Here is a 20809-nt window from a genome sequence, read left to right as displayed (position 1 = left end):
GCTTTTTGCTTACTGTGCTTGCGTGTCTCGTGGGAATGTAATTAGCCATCCTGAAATATAATCAGATTACCTCTGTGCTCCTACTTCAATTTTCAGCATTTCGGTCAATGCATTGACCCAAAGCCTGCTCTCCCCAATTATACATTCTTACCCTATCAGAATAACGTATGTTCAGTTTCTGGAGGTGATTCGCTGTGTTACACTTCTTTTCTCAAGAATAGGTGTGGATTTTTTTTTTTTAAACTGATATACTGAGGGCTCCTCAAGAAGTTAGCAGCTATTGCCCACATACTAAGTAGCCACTGAGTTCAGTTTAAATGAGAAGGCCATTATTCAGCTCCCGTTTTGTGCCCTGTAGTTAGCTTGTGCTGGAGTTACAAAAAACAAGTGAAGCTCTTGCCTGCAAGTCATTCATAATCAGGGGGAAGACAGACAAGTAGATAAGTAACTATATGACTATGTGGAAAGAGCCATCCCAGGGATGTGAAGCAAGGAGCTTAGAGGAGAAGAGCCATAGGGGAGAGATTGTCACCATATAGGCATGACATACACCAGCACACTGCCATTCCCTCGGTGCACTGCTCATAGTTTTAATGGTTTCACTAAAAAGTAGTAAGAACACACTTTCTTAATGTGTGTATGTGTGTGTGTGTGTGTGTGGCAAACCCAGCCTTGATTGTGAAATGAGGAAAATTATTAGCATGTTTTAAAACAAATTTTTTTAAACATTTATTTATTTTTGAGAGACAGAGAGAGAGCGTGAGCAGGGAAGGGGCAAAGAGAGAGAGGGAGACACAGAATCCGAAGCAGGCTCCAAGGCTCTGAGCTGTCAGCACAGAGCCTGATGCGGGGCTGGAACTCAAGAACCGTGAGATCATGACCCGAGCCGAAGTCGGATGCTTCACCGACTGAGCCACCCAGGCGTCTCTAGCACGTTTTCAATTTAGGGTTATGCTTACATTTCCGAAATGCCTGGCTTAATCAAATCCCCTCTCCCAACCTTATGTCTGTGGCATTACCTTCTCTCTCTCGCCCACTCCACACCAGCCACGTGGATGCCGCAGACAGGCTTTCACCCTGGGGCTTTCGTACTTGCTGTGTTTTGTTGGAACAGTCCTCTCCCAGGGAAGCACCTGGCTGGCTTCCTCGCCTCCTTCGAGTTCGACCTCAGTGCAGCTTACCCTGATCACTTGCATCACCGGCGATTCTGGTGCTCCTTCCTTGCGTTAGTTTTTTCACTGCCCTCGTCACGACGGGAGTACATTCTGTACTTTACTTATGTGTTTGTTTACTAGTTACGCTTATGCAACGATAACTAGTAGCCCCCCAAGGGCAAGGGCTTGGTCTAATTCACTGCCGCATCCTGGTTTTGGGACAGCACCTGGAGGCAGCAAGTGCTCATTCAATATTCGCTGAACGATTGAATACGTTTCTATGGTCAGCCTGGCCACGGCTACTTAACCTGGTGTCAGCCAAGAGGTCATTAGAGTTGTCGTCCTCTGTTAATAAGAGAGAAGCCCAAAGCATGCTAGCATTAGATTATCCTTTAGGGTTTTCCTTCAGGAAAGCCCCTCAGTCAACACTGTCATGGAGAGCACTGTCTCAGCGCAATTTACTGACACTGGAAAACAATTAGCTTCGCAGCAAAACAAGATTCAGGACTATGTAAATTGGAAATCCAAGCATGGAAGCCATGTATCTACAGGAGGTATTTCCAGGAGGTAGCTGGTAGAATTACCAGCTTAACAGGTAGAATTGCTTTGGTGAAAACACCCCAACCCAGGACATGCCTCACAGGGTGGGAACCTCAATCTTGTTAATGTCCTGGAGTGCATGAGTCTGGGGGAGGCTAACTCATGCTACCAAATTCAGAAGGGACTGAAGAACATGCCAGAATGTGAGATATAAAGTTCAGAATGAGAAATGGACCTGTTACCCATGCGGACTAGAACTCTCACCCACGCGGCTTAAGTGGCATCTTCGCTCCCCGTCGGCAGATGACCACAGGGGCTCAAATGACAGAAGCCATGCCGGTCAGGGTGGAATCTGGTGATGTGACTGCTAAGGCACTTGAGGTTTCAGTAGTGAGATGGTCCAATCGCTCGCTGGGGATTACGATGCTGCCACAGAACCAGGGTCAGGGAACCTCTTTCTCTGCTACATTACCCAAACATGTCTCTCTCGCTCTCTCCAGCTTTCCTGGGATGACCAGCTGCCAAAGGAACACTGTTTTGCTTTGGATGCATCAGTCCCTTCCAACAACACACAGCTAAGTCTTGCTCTGGCCTGTGGACTGCTTTATCTGTTTTAAGGTAACTGCCCATCTCTAACACCTCCATTGCTGATTTGATAATTTGACTCTGGGAGAGCAACCTTGTTTTTAATGTCTTACACAGCACTTCCTCTATGACTTCAAAGTACCCTCTATGGTTCCTAATTAACGTTGCCTCTGCCCCTCCACCCCCCATATCTTACTACCAGAAAATGCTTCCGGAGAACGACTTCTTCCATCGGGATCGTATGTGTGGCAGCAGAAGGTGGCTTCTAGGATGCATGCACATTCAGGCCAACTGCCTGGCTTTTAAACTGTGTCCTCTCTGTGCGATGATTTGTGGGCACCGAACCGATGTCAGAGCACTGTCTTATAACTTTATTGAAGAGACATCTAGTGGGGCTGAGGTAGAAAATTGTCACTCTGAATTCTACACCACGAGGGCTGGAAGATTCAGTGCCAAGAGGGACCTCTAGTGTTCTGCGAAAAGTCGAGCTCCGTAAGGCAGAAGATTCTTTAGATGTCATTTCCTAGTTTCCAGCTGTCAAACAAGAGTGTACTTCTACTTACAGCCTGCCGTTCTACCTATGAAATACAGAGGCAAAGCCTATTCAGGATTCCCAACCAGGCATTTTGAAGTGGGTGAATTTAAATACCTTCTCTGTACAGGAAATATTCTCCACGGAGCTCCAGGATACGCTGTCTCCTTCAGCCTATAGTGACACCACATCTAATTTCCTGAGCATTTACTGCAAGCCCTGCCCTGGCACCTGGCTCAGCACTGTCAGCCATCGCTGCTTTTAAGCGTTAACCACACTATTATTTTTCTCCTTGCTTTGCAGGTGAAGAATCGGAGACCTGGGGAGGTCAAGTGACCAACTTTAGGTAACAATTCAGTGGCAGGGTCCGACCTTGATATCCTGAGTCCAAAGCCGGTCTTCTTCTTTTTTCAATTGAAATATTTTTTCTTGAGCAGCTTTATGGAGATATAATCCACACATCACATAATTCACCCATTTAAAGTCTACAATTCGGTGACTTCTTATATTTACAGAATTGTAGAACCATCGCTATAATCCTTTTAGGACATTTTCATCACCCCAAAAGGGAACCCTGAGCCCCTTAGCGATCACTCTCTAAGGCAATCAATTTTTTTAAATGTTATTTTATTTTTTTATTTTTATTTTTTTTTAATCTTTTTAACGTTTTTTTATTTTTTTATTTTATTTTTGGGACAGAGAGAGACAGAACATGAACGGGGGAGGGGCAGAGAGAGAGGGAGACACAGAATCGGAAACAGGCTCCAGGCTCTGAGCCGTCAGCCCAGAGCCTGACGCGGGGCTCGAACTCACGGACCGCGAGATCGTGACCTGGCTGAAGTCGGACGCTCAACCGACTGCGCCACCCAGGCGCCCCTGTTATTTTATTTTTTAAAGTTTACTTATTTATGAAGAGAGAGAAAGCAGGGGAGAGGCAGAGAGAGAGAGGGAGAGAGAAATCCCAAGCAGGCTCTGTGCTGTCAGCACACAGCCCGACGCGGGGCTTGAACCATAAACCGTGAGATCATGACCTGAGCTGGACGCTTTAACCGACTGAGCCACCCGGGCGCCCCAAGGCAATCAATTTTTTTAAAAACTACTTCACTGGGGTAGGATTGATACATTAAAAAACTGTACGTCTGTAATGTGTACCACTTGATGAGTTTGAGGATAAGCAGACACACGTGAAAACATCACAACCATCAAGGCCACAGACATTATCCGTTACCTCCCCAACTTTCCTCCTGCCCCCTTTATTATCATCACTGACACTACCATTATCATTATTATTGTGGTAAAAACCCTTAACATAAGGTTTACCCTCTTAGCAAATTTTAAGTATACAAAATGGTATTGTTGGCTCCAGGCTCCAGGCTGTACAGCAGATATCCAGAATTTATTCATTGTGCAAAACTAAATATTTGTACCCTTTGACCATCGCCCCTCATTTCCCTCTCCCTCCAACCCCTGGCAACCACCATGGTACTCTCTGCTTCTAGGAGTTTGACTATTTTATTATTTCACATATTTCACATCACAGTATTTGTCTTTCTGTTTCTGGTCAAAGCCTGTATTCTTAATTATTACACTTTTCACACAAATCTGGAGCAGGCTAAAGGGTCACCTTTCTCTCACACTCTCTTCTTCTCTTTCATTTATTCTTCCCTCCCTCCTTCTCTCCCTTTCTTCCTCCCTCCCTCCCTTCTCTCACTCCTTCCAGCGTTCTCTTTATTCTTCTAGGCTGGCAAATGTATCCATTTTCCATCAAAAGCTTGGTGACGCTTGCAATGGGCGTGGATTTGTTTTTTTCAGGGTTGTGCTTATAATGGCATTTTTTTTGACAACCCATGGGAATTGGCATGTTTTTGTCTTGACACTGCTAAACACTCTCCCGCATGAAATCAAAGCAGATCTTTCACGTGTCACTGCTGGGTAATGGCTTTTCTTGGGTGGCGTCCAGTCCAGAGAACGGATGCTATCTTATTCCCCTGATGAAAACATTATTTGGCTTTTTCCGGCTCTTAAATTATCCTGCCTCAGAATCTCCATCTTAGCTGAAGAGGTAAATCTTTTTTAAAGAACACGCACTTTTTCGCTGAAACTGAGGCATCACGGTTGAGCGAGTATTTGTCAGAAGTTGAGCATTCAAAGTCTTTTACGTTGTTACAGCGTCTGGAACCTCATGGCTTCTCCAATCACAAGTGGTTTTTGTCTTGTTTTGTTTTGCTTTGCTTTACTTTGAGCTACACCTAGGAGTACATTTTTCAGGCCTTTCAGGAAAAATATACGATTAGGCCACATATAGGGAGGTTGTAGACACAGTGCTTGAGGAGACACGACACATAGATCTTGGCTCTGACTCTGTCTGCCCAGCATCTTTCAGTTGGGAAATTCTCCTCCCATATTTGGTGGTCTGTCCCTCACAAGGAGATTTCCCCCGAGGGTTGGGCATCTGAACCAGACTGGACAGTCGTACGCCATCTCTCTAATACAGCAATATGTCCCGTGGTAGACATCCAACTCAAGCAGAGCCATTCATTCAGAGTCATATTAGGGGCTCACAGAGAGAAGTTTGCTCCTTCTGAAGACTGCAAGAGCAAAGACCCATTGAAGTCTGTAGCTGCTGAGATAATCTGTGCCATCAAGTAGAGAAAACTTGCTTAAGGAGGAGTGAAGCAGAGCCTAAAGGGGGAGCTGGAGCAATTGCATCTTAATGACATAATCTGATGTCCTGGATCCAGCCACACCTGAACTCAGACCCGTTCCTCCTCATCTTTTCAAATAGGAGAACGAATAAATTGACATTTGGGTCAAACAAAGTTGGATATTCGTCATTCGAAACTGGCAATGCCTTGACCAATACAACAACATATGCAGAAACTTCTGGTCACACAAACAGGAAGTGAACAAATAGGATTCATTTACCCCCCATACTGGTACCATCCCAAGGAGGACCTCGTGAGGGCCAGTAAGTTAGCTCCTGGTATCAGCTACGAACGAATGAAGGCTTTGCTTTGTTCCTGCTTTTCTGTCATCCATATGGAATACCTGAAAGTTTTAACTCAGTCTCCTGATTCTTCTCCATCCACCTCACGTAGCCATGTCTGTATAACTAAGGACACAGCTGTTGTGACCGCAGTTTTTGACGAAAGTAAATACTAGAGATATCTAATTTTTCAAAATTGAGTTGCACTGCACTGGCTCTCAAGCTATTCAGCACCAAGAACCCCTTTTATTTCTTCTTTGTGTGCAAGATTTTGCTTACCAAAACACTGTACTAAATAATTATGGATTTGTTTTTGCTCTATGAAATAAATCAATTTATAAAAAGCAATGAATCAGAACATATTGTCATTTGCTAAAACCAGCATTTCTACATCAAACTGATATACTTTCTTTTTTTAAAAAAAATTTTTTTAACGTTTTATTTATTGTTGAGACAGGGAGAGACAGAGCATGAACAGGGGAGGGTCACAGAGAGGGAGACACAGAATCTGAAACAGGCTCCAGGCTCTGAGCTGTCAGCACAGAGCCCGACGCGGGGCTCGAACTCACGGACAGAGAGATCATGACCTGAGCCGAAGTCGGCCGCTCAACTGACTGAGCCACCCAGGCGCCCCTACAATTTCTGCTATGAGCAGCAATGTTGAGTGTAATGTTATAGTTTAGGATTTTTGTAATATTACATATATTGTCAATATGTTATAAAAATGACACATGAAAAATGTGGAGATAGACATAGATATATACACACACATATATCTTTACCTTTGGAGACTCCTAATTGAGAACATCTGACGTATTAAGTGTTGGCACTGCGTTAAGTGCCAGGAAGATGCGTGGCATGGACCCTGTCCTCATGGAATTCTTAGTTCAGTTTTATTGATCCCTCCACACAAAGTTTATAGACTGCTTACCAAGCGGAATTCCTTGAGATACACAGTTGAAGGAGATATGGCCTCTGCTCTCAAGGAATTCGCAGCTTGATTGACGAGAAAGGCAACTACTACAACTCTCAGGCCACGAAAGGCTCTCATAGATTAATACGTCTCTGACACGTTAATTAGGATTCCATGAGAACACTGCCATAGCCTCTGGCCAACCTGCTGTTTTCAGTGCCTTTCAGCTCCCATGATAATGGAGGCAAAACGGGTGCTACCCGCCCGCGCGGTGATCCCCACTGCGCAGCCGCAGCACCATGGGCATGCGCCGTGGGCCTGTGCAGGAGGCGGGGTGGTGGCGCTGTGCTGGACGAACTAGGGTGTTGACGCAGGAGGCACGTTCTGGTACAGGCTGTTTTTCCAAGTCACATAAATTAATAATGTTGGACTTTTGCGTTGATGTGGTCAGGGTTCTACGAGGCCTGTAGGGCACGACTCGAGACTCACCGTAACCTTACGGAACGTCGCCATAACACCACCAATGTGAGTAGGTGTCCATAAGTTAAGGGGAACGTTGGGAATCCACGTCCACCAACTCCCTCCCTGTCTGGTTTTCGAACGCTGTGGCCCTGGTGAGAATGCGCACGTTGCCATTATCGTACTCACTTCTCATTTCTGTGAGCTGTATGTGTGAGGGGCTCAGTTCACCAAGCCTACCAAGTCCTCTTTAGGATTCTTTCAGGCACAGGAGGGACCCCACTTCTCACTGGGCAGGGTTAGGGAAGGCTTCCTGGAGGAGGTGATGGCTACACTGACTTTAGAAGTACATTTAGAAAGACAGAGGGAGAAGAATGGATAGTTCCAGGAGGGGAAGCATCAGGTCCGGGAGTGTGAAACAGCAGTGACCTTTTTGAGCAAGGGGGATAGCAAAAAAAAAATGTTTGGAGAATTAGATGCAGAGTTGTACCTTGGTGTATGTGGAGAGACACTGAAGGATTTACATCAGGGAGCAAGGTCAGAGCTGTGTTTGTGTTGCTGTGACCATCAGTGTGGAGGAAGTATGGTGTGTGTATGTGTGTGGGGGGTATCAGGGGAGATGGGAATGATCTGGCAACAAGCAGTGAAACCATTAGAAGGCCAGAGATAAGAGTGATCACGTGGTCAGAGGAGAGCCAACAGTGCCTGATCTAAGCGGCTAGCAATGAGATGGAGAAGGGATTTGGAAGCAAAAATCAGAGAGAGTGGATCTGGAGTTCAGGGTCCTGAGAGGTCTGAGAAGGGAGCAAAGGCGGCTTTTCCAGAAGTGTGCCATGGAAGCAGCCCGGATGGTTGGTGCTAAAGAAAAATTATTCAGATACTTGTTAAAGACCAAAAGGATGGCTTTATTAAGAGAAACTGTTGCAATGGGAGTTTCACAGTAGGAGAGAGAGATCAAGTTCAATTCCAAATACCACAAGGAAAAGTAGAAATGTATAGCCAAGGAGCAGAGTAGGGGTCAGTGGATAGAAAATTACCCAGAGAAAACATCAAGGCTAGGGCGGTCTGGCCAAACTGATGTGACGGGCCTCTGACTGAAGGCAGACTAGTGTGATCAGACATCAAGGGTGCGGGGTGAGGAATTTGATCAGATGTCAAGGGTGATCAGATACTAAGAGTGAGGGATTTTTACTTGACTGACACGGCAGGTTTCTTGTTAAAACTGGGCTAAGTGAGCCAAGGATAGAGATCGGACTTACAGGAGCCTGCCTCAGAACTGGTCAAAGGAAGGAGCTTTGTCAATGGCAATAAATAAAAATGAATAGGAGAGATCCCACGGAGCCTTCACAGTTCTCAAGACTGGTCAGTTCAGCCCTGTGTCATTCTTACTTTACCTTAGGTGGTAAGGCAAGGTAGGGAGGTAAGGCAGGCCTCAGCCTGCAGAGAGGTTGCTCAGTTCTCACTTAGCGGGGCCACCATTGGCCTTTGAAAGAACAGTTCAGGAGAGAACAGGAAGTAAGGGCAGATTACAAGTAGAATGACCCCCAGAAGGACTTGAAGAGGAAAGCGATGGGGAGGTCCGTATTGAAAAGCAATTCTTTACAATGGTCTGCAACAGACCATGGCGGAACAATTTGACACACAGTTACTGTCAGAACTTTCTATAATACTTGCCATCGTGGGTGTAGAAATCTTAAGAGAATACCCTCTTTCAGCAACGTAAGATCTGTAGCTAGGCACGTCTAATAGTGCCTCTCAGATCTTTAAGATACACTGACTTCAGAGGACATCACTTCCAGAGTAGAAAGTTCATCCTTCTTCCAGAGGAACAACTTGACTCATCCCTTAAAATCATGTCTTTGTCACAGTCGTGCAGATTTCCAGGCCCATAGATTTATTGCTCGTTCCATTGCCACCCCAAAAGCTCATAGGAAAGTTTTCTCTGTACATAAAGAAATCCTGCTCTGGCAGCTGTATCCTGAGTAATCACTTTTGAGATAGAACTATTTTTCTAGCTGTAAGGGCTATATTTGAATTTCACCAGCTGCTTTCCTAATGATTATCAGAATATTTTGGTAATGGCCCCAGCTGCAGGGACAGTAGTGATGCTACCTAATCTTTAATAAGGGAGATTTTTGCATCAGGCGGGATGACACTTATTGAATGTAATCCAGATACCGTCTGTCTGCGTGTTCCCCAATTCTGCCAGGCTTATAGATCACCCTACCCATTAGCACTCACATAAAAAAATGGCTTGAGACCCCCATCACATGCACGTAAAGGGAAATCCAGCATACATTTCTACTCACTCTCTATGGAAATTCTCAGGGGCTGGGGTGGGCTGGGGTAACTCTTCTAGCTTTTCTGCTTCTACTAAATTCTTGATCTTACTTCTAACTTGCCTCCTGTGGTTTTTCTTTCCTCGATCTCAAACACAGTTATTTTTTTCTTTGATGCCATTTGTGTATAGCCCATTTTTACAAAGAGTTTGAGACAGCGGGGATTGCATTGCCTCAGAACACAGCAAATTCTTTAAAACTACATATGAGATATCTCTATGGATTTCTAGATTGAGATATTCCCAGCTCTTTCCACCAGTGTGAGAATTTCTCTTGAGCTGTCCTCTCCTGGATCCTCTCCTTCCTGCCTTGCGTCTTTACCTACCTATTTCTTCTATCAACTTATTCTGTCCCTACCGTCTCAGTGTGCCCTTGGAAACTTATTTTTTCTTATAGTATTGGGTACAAAAATATACTTTTCTTGGGCTTAATGGTCTTCCTTCTGAACAATATTTCAAAAGCCTACTTTTCCACAACCAAATGGCTCTTCAAGGCATTTTGCTAAGCCAAAGGTGCTTTCTCCTTAAGAGAAATTTCATCAACAGCTTTAAAAATAAAATTTTGTTATTTCCTTGCTCTATTAAAGTCATGTCCAGATTTTAGTAACTAGCTTATCAGCATTACTTTTATAGTATTGCCAAAATAAAGCGATAATTTAAAATCACTGAGTCAGGAGACATAAAACGCAGTATGGCCGGATTTTATATTCCTGTTTTGTTTTTTTTTTTTTCCATTGTCTTTGGTCATTTCTACATATTGTCTCCTAAGGCTGAGGGCCTTTCCCATAAGCAGCCTTGCCATCCTCTTATTTAGATTTTTTTTTTTGGTAAGATAAGGCTTTATATCCAGGACGCTGTGAGTTAGCTGGTGATGGATATTAAAACTAAAATAATAGACCTGAGGTTAAATCTAATTGTGCAATAAAGAGTTGGAAAAAGGTAAAATGCTTACTTACTTGCTTATCATTTTTGTTACAGCCAGAAGTTCACACGTGGAACCAAAATCCAGGAACACACCCCAAGATGAAGTTGTTTCTGGCTTTGCGCCGTAAGGGTTTTTTTCTTGGTCCCTCAGTTACATCTTGAGACTAAAAAGCTCTTCCTTCAGATCTTATTTCGGAAATGAGAGTTGATCAGTTTCCACAGCTTTAATGTTGACAGCAATTCCATAATTATTTGGAAGTGGTTTGCATTTTCTCCTTGATCACTGAATCCCACCTCACCTCACATCTTAGAGAGATTTTGTTTTTCTTGTTTGCATGGTTTGTTACGAAATTCCCAGGTCAGTTTTGGTACAACATCTTATCATCATGGAAGCCTCCCACTAGGTATCCTTCTAGCATTCCAAAATGGGCGTGATCTGAACATGATTTTATGGGGTTGATGAACAGGGCAAGTCAGCTCCCTCACGGTGCATCAGCTGGCATGTGAGCTTCATGATCGTCACGTGACTTCACATAGTGACATCATGGCTGGAGCGGTACCTCCAGGGGTGCAGCCGGGACCAAGCCATCAGGGCACTGCTCTAGCCTGACTCTCCAGACTTCAACTGTGAGGCCATACGTGAAGTATACATCTGCTTAGCATTACATTTCTTTCTAGATGTCTCTTGGTTGTACCAGCTAGAATCCTATAATTATGGTAAAATGTTAAGATCTCCGAGATCCCTCCTTCTGCATAAGTATGAACTCAGCACCCTTGAAATTGCTCCTAGTCATCTCTGCAAGTTTCCCATGGGGGTTTTACAAGTGCCACAGAGCAGTCATCTGGTGGCCTCCCATGCTTATTCTTTCTTATTCTCTTATTTCAGCCCCCGTCATCACTGATATGTCAGTGGTTTATCAAAATAAAAACAGTAGGGGCGCCTGGGTGGCGCAGTCGGTTGAGCGTCCGACTTCAGCCAGGTCACGATCTCGCGGTCCGGGAGTTCGAGCCCCGCGTCAGGCTCTGGGCTGATGGCTCGGAGCCTGGAGCCTCTTTCCGATTCTGTGTCTCCCTCTCTCTCTGCCCCTCCCCCGTTCATGCTCTGTCTCTCTCTGTCCCAAAAATAAATAAAAAATGTAAAAAAAATAAAAATAAAAATAAAAAATAAAAAATAAAAACAGTAAACATAGCAGAGTCACCTCTATGTACTGGGAATTATCCCATAGCCATCTGCATATTAAGTCATTTTATCCTTACAGCCATACTCAGATGTAGGTTCTGTTGTCCCCGTTTCACAGGTGAGAAAACTGAAGTTCAGACAAGTACCATCAAGGAACTGGTAGAGACCAGAGTCTCTGCTTTAACCACTTTGCTCCTTGCCTGGTGTAGTCATGTTAGGTGTTGACTTTAAACTCTGTGGATGAGAGCACAAGCTTTGACATGAGTCAGACTTGGGTCTGAATCAGCTACTTACTTATCGTGTCATCTTGGCAAGTTTTGTAATTTCCTTGGCCCACAGTATCTTTATCTCTAAATGGGGTTAATACTACTACTTTCCTCGTGAGAGGACTGTGGATGGTCAATAAAATAGTGCACGTGACAACGTGAAGTGGAACCCATGGTGTGTTATAAGCATGCGATGAATCTTACGTCTGAATATAATAGCATTAATCCACTTTTATACTAATATTCTTTTTATGAGCAAACTGAGACTTGGGGAAGTGGAAAACTTGCCGAAGGTTAAACAGCTTTAAAGAGGCCATCTAGGCTTGAGACTCAGCTCTGGGGCACCAGAGTCTGTGTTCCTTCCACCCATATTGCATCTAACTACATGGCATCACTGCCCCTGAGCTCCATGGGTGCTGAAGACTATGTGGAAGGTTCTATGTGGTTTTGATCAAGAGGTAGTCTCTGCCCCGATCTTACATACAATGGCCTGTGATAAGAGCCACGTGTGAGAAGTTCCAAATGAATGGAATAAGTGACGTGAGGCTAGAGTGCTGAGCAGAGGGAGGCCATGTGACTGTGAGCTCAGTCATTTCTGGGTAATCTCAAACCTCTGGCGGAGTGCCTGACTCTTCATTTCACCTCTTGCCGTGGAACTCTTGTTTTTCTTTAAGCCCAAGAGTCCAGCTCCACGTGTAACATAATATCATGTAAATGAGGGTAATCTTGGAAGGCAGGCTGCTTGTCATACTATAGTTGCTTTGTTGCTGTAACGAAAACCACATGCTTCATGGTATTTTTAGACTAGTTAATATCAGCAGGTCGGCAGCATTTTTATTTAGATATTGCTATTCCAGCTGTGCTACCTCTAGTTACTTCAAGAAAATTCAGAATTTCTACCAAACTGTAAGCTTTCAGGAGAGTAGATTATCAGAAGAAAATGAACAGCACTTTCCTCTGGGCTCTTTTGGTTTCCACATGGAATTTTTATTTGCTTCCCTGAGTCTCTGTGAAAGGAAGATATGGCTGACCAAGTGGCTCGCTTTCAAAGAATGGTGGAACCAATAACAAGGTGGGATAAATGACGGAGAAACAATTTGAGATCATCCTGGATGAGAGTGAAGTGAATAGAAAAGAGGAAAGAAGGAGAAAAGGGGATGTCCACATACATCCCTGAGTTCTTGATGTTTACTGGCATGGTATGGGTTTTTTTGTTGTGATTTGTTGTGATTTGTTTTGTTGTTTTGAGAAAGGAGGGATCATTCCAGTCCATTCTTGAGCCCTCTTTGAAGTCATTTGGATTTCTAAATTTGCTTCCTTCTGAGAAAGTTTTTATTTCTTGGGAAAGGTCCTTAAATTACTTTTCTCCAAACTAAATTGTACCTCTCCTTCTCCACCCAGCATTAAATACCCAAAGTCTTTGTGGCCAGAAAAATAAAAATGCCACTTGTCTCTCCCTAGAGAGAAATTGAGACCTATGGGTAGGTCTTTGTGGGTTCAAGGAGTGATTGAAGGGTATACTTTCCTCTGCCCAGCAGGCTGGAGGAAAAGGGAGTAAAAGAAAGCAATGAACTAGGTCCTTCATAACAGTCTTACAGACAAAGACCTTTTTGCCAAGGATCAGGTCAATTTATGACAAGCCTGTGCAAGCAACAACTCAGAAGTCTCTGTTGGTGGAGGGCAGGACTGATGAAATTTTGCTTGGCATATGTTTTGTTTTGTTTTGACTAACGTATTGTGAATGCATTGCCCAACAGCTACGCACAGGAACCTGCCAAATTATTGCCACCACGACCGCCTTGAAAATGTATGCTGCTCAGTTTTCTTCCCCTGTCCCCTTCTAAAGTCTGGTCATTTTCACATTAAAAAAACAAACAAATCTTAATTTGATAATTGTGACTCCTCAAGTATTAAAAGACTCAATAGAGTCTAAATCAAATCTTGGATCTCAGATCCAATTCAAAACTTCTCTTGTTTCCATAGCATAGTCCTGACCATTGACTGGGGGTCCTGAAATGGGGAAGGAGGGTCTGATCTTAGAGTCTGCTTAAGCAATATTCTTTCTGACTCACTTCCCCTCCTCCACTTTCTTTGCTGTTTTTGGTTTCTCCAGGTTAAGGAGTTAGGCAAAAGGGAAAGAAGGGCAAATAGCCTTTTATGTAATTGGGGCTCTTTTTGATTTTCTCTTGGCTGGCACTGCTAAGGTGCTGGGCCCTTTGATACCTTTTTTCACGATGTGCATCTGTAGATCCTCCACTTTGAGACTTTTGCGCTGTACTGGTTCCTGAAATGGGTGATATATTCTTCAGCTGACCTCTTGTGACCCACTTTCTTCCTTCCATCTCATCTCCTGTCCCAGTGGTCTTATCTCCTGCCTCTTATGGGAGGAGTCTCCTCCCATATGGGAGTCTCCTTGCTCTAGCAGGCCACCTTGTAGGGTGGGGTCCTTTTAAGATGTCTCAATACATATTTCATGGTGCCCACAAGGCTCATGAGGACTCATACAGTCATGCTCCACCATCATGAGAACATGCTCCCCTGCTGCTGCTGTCTTTGGCTGCTCTCTTGGGCAGCTTCAGGCAGACTCCTGCCTTCAGAAATGGTCTGCACATGAGGCGGGCTGTGGTCTCTGTTCAACTACTATGTCCTCAAACCTTCAAAGCAAAATAAAAACAACCAAGTGATCTCTATTCCTAGGAATTCCCTTCGATGAGCTCCCTTTGAGAATTTCAAGATTCAAGCACCAGATCAAGAAGCTGAATATTATCAGTACACAAAGCACCCCTCATGTCCCTTTCTAGTCTCTCCAGGCTTTTAGCAAGTGTGGCTTAGTCTCCTTTTATATAGTCTGGGTGTGAAAGACCAGGTGGGCTACCTTTTAGTGAGTTTTGGTATCCAGTAGGTCCCTATAGAACTGAGGAAGGAGGTGCTTGCTATTTATTGCTGTCACCTTAGGGACCCCAGCCAAAATGCAGAGAGCAGGAAAAGTTCTATTTGCACCTAATGGACCCCTGTAAGTTGAAGGTTCATAAGGAGTGAACTTTATGTACTGACTCCACTTTGAGATTTCCTCCTGAGTCATTCAGAAAAATGTTTCCAGATTGTGCTATCTGGGAATTAGTATTTGTTCTCAGAAGATGCCTGTGAAGGTGTTTATGTCTGCTTCAACAATTACTTGCTAAACAGAAAAAGTGATAGACATGTCTACATTAATGGGGAAATGTATATATAGCGGTAGCTAAAATTTATTCAGCACTTTTTCTTTGCTAAGCTCTGTTCTATTAATGTCTTAACTCTTTAAAGCCTGACTACTTGCAAAGTATCACTATTATTATCATCATATCACAAATAAGGAGGCTGAGGTGTAGACAGGTTAAGAAACATGACCAGGGGTACCTAGGTGGCCCAGTCAATTGAACGTCTGACTCTTGGTTTCAGCTCAAGTGATCATCTCATGGTTTGCGGATCTGAGCCCCACATTAGAGCCTGCTATGGATCCTCTGTCCTCCCCCTCTCTGTCCACCACACCCCCAGCTCTCACGTGCTCTATTTCGCTTTCAAAAATAAATAAACATTAAAAAAAAAAAAAAGAATCGTGACAAAAGTCACACAGCTGGGAAAATCAGAGCCATATTCAAGCCCTGGTCACCTGGGTGCAGAAATCCTGCTTGGAGCCACAGCACTCTCCTACTCTGGGGTCCAGACTTCACTGGAATCAGGATGTTCCCCCATTGCTGATGAAGTGCCTCTGAGTTTCCTTAGGCTGACTGACCCAGACTTAGAGAAATGTATCACTGGGAAGGTGATAGATTCTGGATCAGTTTTGGGTAGTGAGTTAGATTTTTCAGTTTGGGGTCATTGCTCTGCAGAGTGGGAAGAATGAGGCATTTGAAGAAGTGAGAGCCTCTTCGGGAATAGGCATGTGCCCATGATGGAAACCCCATGAGAAACATCTACTTATTTGATATTTCTCCCTTAGGCCATAGAAAGAATCATGAGCAGTGTACAGACTTGAGTTTTGTAATAGGAAAATATGTTGTTTGTTTCTTGAATTACCCTAGTTTTCAGACAAGACCAAAATACCTCTACTCCTTTGTGTTGACACAATGTAGAATGGAAGGTCCACACACTTGACTGAGGTGTGGTCAGACCCACATCAACCTCTTGTCTGATCCTATGAGAAGGGAGAGGAACCCATTAAAGGGGGTTGACTGGGAGTTCCCAGTGGTGATCAGTGAGGAGGGGCAGAGGCCCATGGCAGAATGGGAAGGAGAACAGGGTGCTAAGAAGCAAGTTCCAAGTAGAGAAGTGATGTGAAGTATATCTCCCCTTGTTCTTAGAAAATCTGACCTGTAGGAGGGGAAGAGGAAGAAAGGAGGATACTTGAGTTAGATCTTTCTTCACTAAAGACCAATAGAACTGTTATTTAGTCACATGGTTTCAAAGATAGCAAGTTAGAGTGAATCTTATGTAACCCTTTGAGTGGGACTGTGCTATATCAACAAAGGTAGGAGAAGATCAGGCATTGAGCTTTGTTTGGTTGGGGTCTTGGCTGGAGTGTCATAGGTAGGTGGCAGAATGTGTTCAAAAGGAAAGCCAGAAGTCTCAGCTTCAAGGGAAGGTGGAGTCTGGGCTAAAGTGGGGGGGGGGGGGGGAGGAAGGTCTGGCCATGAGGACAACTGCAAGTATTAGCCACAGCAACGTGGAAAAATATCCTGGAGCATGCTCTAATATGTCTAACTTCTAATGCACTAACTTTCATCTCAGAACCACATAAACAGCAACGGAACAGCATTTAATTTTTTTTTAATTTTTTTAAAAATTTCAATTAATTTTACAAACATATATTGGATGCATCATATATGTCTTGTCTTGCACTAAGCCCTAGAGATACTATGCCATTAGAAGGACATGGTTTCTGCTCACACAGAGTCCACAGTCCAGGGACATGATGGAAAATCAATACGGTAGTGTAACATGTGCTTCGATGGAATATGCATAGATGCCCTGGACTCATGGGAGGGCACACAACTTAAACTTTAACTGGGGGAGGTGGTGTTAAAGAAGACTTCCTGGAGTAAGTGACATCTATAAAGAGGCTTGTTGGATGAGAGGCTATCAGCCTGGAAAATGGGTGTGGGGTGGGAGATTGTTTCAGGCAGATGAATCTTTTTTTTTTTTTTTGGGGGGGGGACAGAGAGAGACAGAGCATGAACGGGGGAGGGGCAGAGAGAGAGGGAGACACAGAATCGGAAACAGGCTCCAGGCTCTGAGCCATCAGCCCAGAGCCTGACGCGGGGCTCGAACTCAGGGACCGCGAGATCGTGACCTGGCTGAAGTCGGACGCTTAACCGACTGCGCCACCCAGGCACCCCAGGCAGATGAATCTTGACTTGAATGAGAACCAGAGACCAGAGGGAGCCCTGAGTAGCCTGTTATGACTAAAGAACACTGTGCCCATGGGAAGTGGCTAGAAAACAGAGGCAGGAGTTAGGGACAGAGCATGATGGATTTTATAACCAGCCTATAAGGCAGGTAGCACTGTAATTTTACACTTGCGGCCAATGAGCTCAGTGGGTTAAGTGACATGCCCCAAATCACACAGTGGATGGCAGAACTGGGATTAGATATAATATCTGCCTCACCCAAAGACAGAACTACCTTTACATTATTCCTCTGCATGTTTTTTTTTTATTTGGGAAAAAGTCTAATTAAAATTTATACCCGAATAAACAATGTCCATCTCCAATAGACCCCTCTGCTCCATTTTGACACAGAAGTCATTCCCTCCTCTATGGATTAAACAGATTGAAATGCAGTAAAGAATATTCTTCTCTGATCCTGATGGAGGCAGCAAATCACTGAGAACTCAGCTCAGTTCTCAGGCCTAAATTGTTGCAAAAGCCAGGCTGCATTTGAATTCCAAGTGAGAGTCCAGAGAGAAAAATGCACAGCGGTTTCTTTCATAAACATTTTAAAGGGACTAGTTTGTTCATCACCTTGGTTGATTAGGGTCAGAAACTTGACATGATAAGGCTGAATATATCAGAAAAATCTATGTTTGCTCACTGGCCCATGTTCCTGACTAGTCTTCTCCAGCTCTAACTTTTCTGGATTTAACCCTTGGTATATGCAAGTTGGTTTTGAAGGGTGTGTGTGTGTGTGTGTGTGTGTGTGTGTGTGTGTGTGCGTGCGTGTGTTTTGCTTCTTTTCCTAGTTTGGGACAAAATCCTGCATAATTGTGGCATTTAACTACCATTAAGTGAAAAATAAAGTTCGCTGAAAACAATGAGTGTTGTCATACCTCATAAGAACTCACAGTACTTCCATCCGGATGCCTCCTTCTTGGGTCAAATATCTGCTGACGGTCTTTTCATTTCACCACTGGACCTTGGACTTCAGTCACTCTATGTCTCCCTCCTTGCTGCACTGCAGAGCCCAGCCTGTATCGAGAAATAGGCAAAGAATGTCTTTAGGGCTATCAACCTTCCTCTTCTTCCTCTCTGTGTGGGGCCTCACACCGAGTGGCTTAGGTACCCAGCGCCATGTTGAATGTTCATCCTCTTCCATCAAAATGATGACCAAGAAAGAATCTCAAACTTAATGATTAGAAGAGTGGAAGGAGTGATTATATTGATAATAGCTTAGGCTTCGTGCATACTATGTGCAAGACACATGGTGCCCAGAGTTTTGTGAATGTTGAGTTAATGAGTTACTCTAATAACTCTCTGCACTAGAGAATATAATTATCCCTCTGTGTTACAGAGAAGTTAGTTTACTTACCCAAGGTGATGTCAGTAGAATGTTGTAGAGCATGGTTTGGACCCACAGAGTCTGGTTTTGTCCACGATCTTAGTTATTATATAAGGAGAATGGGAAAGATTCATTGACCAAGATGTTGAAGGCACTGTGCGAGATACCATAAGCACTATTTTACGTAATGCTCCTAATGAGCTTTTGATATAAAATTTTATAACCCCAGTTTGCAAAAAGGAAGGCAAGAAGTAAGTGACTTGCTGAGCTTTCACAACTAGTTACGTGGTGGAGTAGGAATTGGAACGATGGTCTGAATGATTGCAAATTTCATGTTCTGTCCACCGTAGCACTTCAGGATTCAGACCATCAATCACACACTAAATGTCAGATTAAGTGTCAGACTAAGTGTCAGTCTTTTCAGATTTTGTACTTTAGTATCAGAGTATTAGATTATTGCAGCCATGATCACATGGGGTTGGAACTTTGGGTGGCAACTAGGAGGCAGGACAAACATTGTGTTTGGGAATTGGGGGAGTGGGCACTGAGATAATCTTGGATGTAGAAGTTACAGTTGGTAGGCTGGTGACCACTTGGCCATCCTGGCATGCCAGCTTCACCCAGAAGCTTTTTCTCTTCAGTTCGAGCCTGCTGTATTTGCCTGTGTCCAAGCCAATAGTTCACAGCCTCTCCAAAGGAGCCCTGTCTGAAACTAAACTCACCTTTACATCCTCCCCCAGGTTTAACAGTGTTGCCTAAGCTAGAAATGCCTTTTTTTTTTTCACCCGTCACAAGTAATGAGTCTTTGAGTTCTATGAATTCTGCCTTTTGCAGACATTTCCAGTCTATTCTCTTATACCTCATCATCTTATGCTTGCAAGGTCACTCATCATCATTTGCCTACATGATCATAGTTGTCTCCCAAGTGACCTCCTCTCTCCTGGTATCTCTCTCCTCTAATGTGCCATCATTGCTGCCCGTGGCATAATTGCCCTAAGATGGAAATCTGATCACATCACTTTCTTGTTCAAAGTCTTTCAGCGATGGGCCCCAAGCACTTATGTAATATTTCCTCAAACTTCAGGCTATGGTCTTTAGTAAAGTGCTCTTGGGGCTGATGGGTTCTCTCAGACATTTTTAAGCATCTTTTTTTTTTTTTTTTAAATTTTAAGGACAGTTTAAAATGTAAATAGAGGCATCTTCTAGGACATTTAATGACCACTTGTAATCAAGGAGCCAAGTTGCCCTATTTTTATTGTCCCAGGCTACCGAGAAAGGAAGTGCAGTTGACGCACAGGCAAGGGATGTGGTGGCCACGTGACATCACCACAGTCTCTTTTGATGACAGTTTCATGCTAGTTTGACTAGAAAGAAGGATTGGAAGAGTTAGTGCATGGTCATGTAGGCATGCTGAATTAAAAATAACACACATGCTTGTAGTGAGTGCCGTGTTCACATGCCAGTAGTCTTTTGCTTCCAGTTAAATAATAACATGCGTTGCCTCGAGTGGGTTTTGTTAATTTGAATTAGATTGGGTTTTATTTTATAAATTTGTTTTGGTTGGGGCGCCTGGGTGGCGCAGTCGGTTAAGCGTCCGACTTCAGCCAGGTCACGATCTCGCGGTCCGTGAGTTCGAGCCCCGCGTCGGGCTCTGGGCTGATGGCTCAGAGCCTGGAGGCTGTTTCCGATTCTGTGTCTCCCTCTCTCTCTGCCCCTCCCCCATTCATGCTCTGTCTCTCTCTGTCCCAAAAATAAATAAACGTTGAAAAAAAAAATTTAAAAAAAAATTAAAAAAAAAATAAATTTGTTTTGGTTTTATTATTATATCATGGTTATAAACATTGGGAAATTATACCTGGTTTGTGTTTGTATACATCTGGATGATGTTGTAATAAAAATAAGTTGTGGATACATAAGAATAGGTGATACGTTCTCTTTTAGAATATTTTTTTAAGTTTATTTATTTTGAGAGAGAGACAGAGAGGGTGAGAGGGGGAAGGGCAGGGAGAGAGGGATAGAGAGAATCCCGAGCAGGTTCTGCACTGTCAGCCCAGAGCCGGATGTGGGGCTCGAACCCATGGACCATGAGATCGCGACCTGAACTGAAACCAAGAGTCAGCCGCTTAACCGACTGAGCGACCCAGGCACCCCTCTTTTTTAGAATATTGATCAACACAAT

General features: G+C 43.9%; 1 long non-coding RNA gene across 2 annotated transcripts in view; it reads right to left on the bottom strand.

The window, feature by feature from the left end:
- LOC121040788 (uncharacterized) overlaps window positions 1-20809 on the bottom strand; it is a 59765-nt gene that overhangs the window by 1333 nt on the left and 37623 nt on the right. Inside the window, exons 4-5 of one of the 2 annotated variants that reach the window (XR_005795441.1) lie at window positions 18182-18320; window positions 15882-16227 (exon numbers count right to left, since the gene is read on the bottom strand). This is a non-coding gene — a long non-coding RNA (uncharacterized LOC121040788). Of the gene's footprint in view, window positions 1-15881; window positions 16228-18181; window positions 18321-20809 lie in introns of those variants that run through there. The other variant, XR_005795442.1, reaches the window with a different exon arrangement.

The sequence above is a fragment of the Herpailurus yagouaroundi genome, unplaced genomic scaffold (assembly GCF_014898765.1).
Source record: "Herpailurus yagouaroundi ecotype Mexico unplaced genomic scaffold, PumYag 182, whole genome shotgun sequence".
NCBI classification, from domain to species: Eukaryota; Metazoa; Chordata; class Mammalia; order Carnivora; family Felidae; genus Herpailurus; species Herpailurus yagouaroundi.
This window is presented reverse-complemented; position numbering and strand designations above follow the sequence as displayed.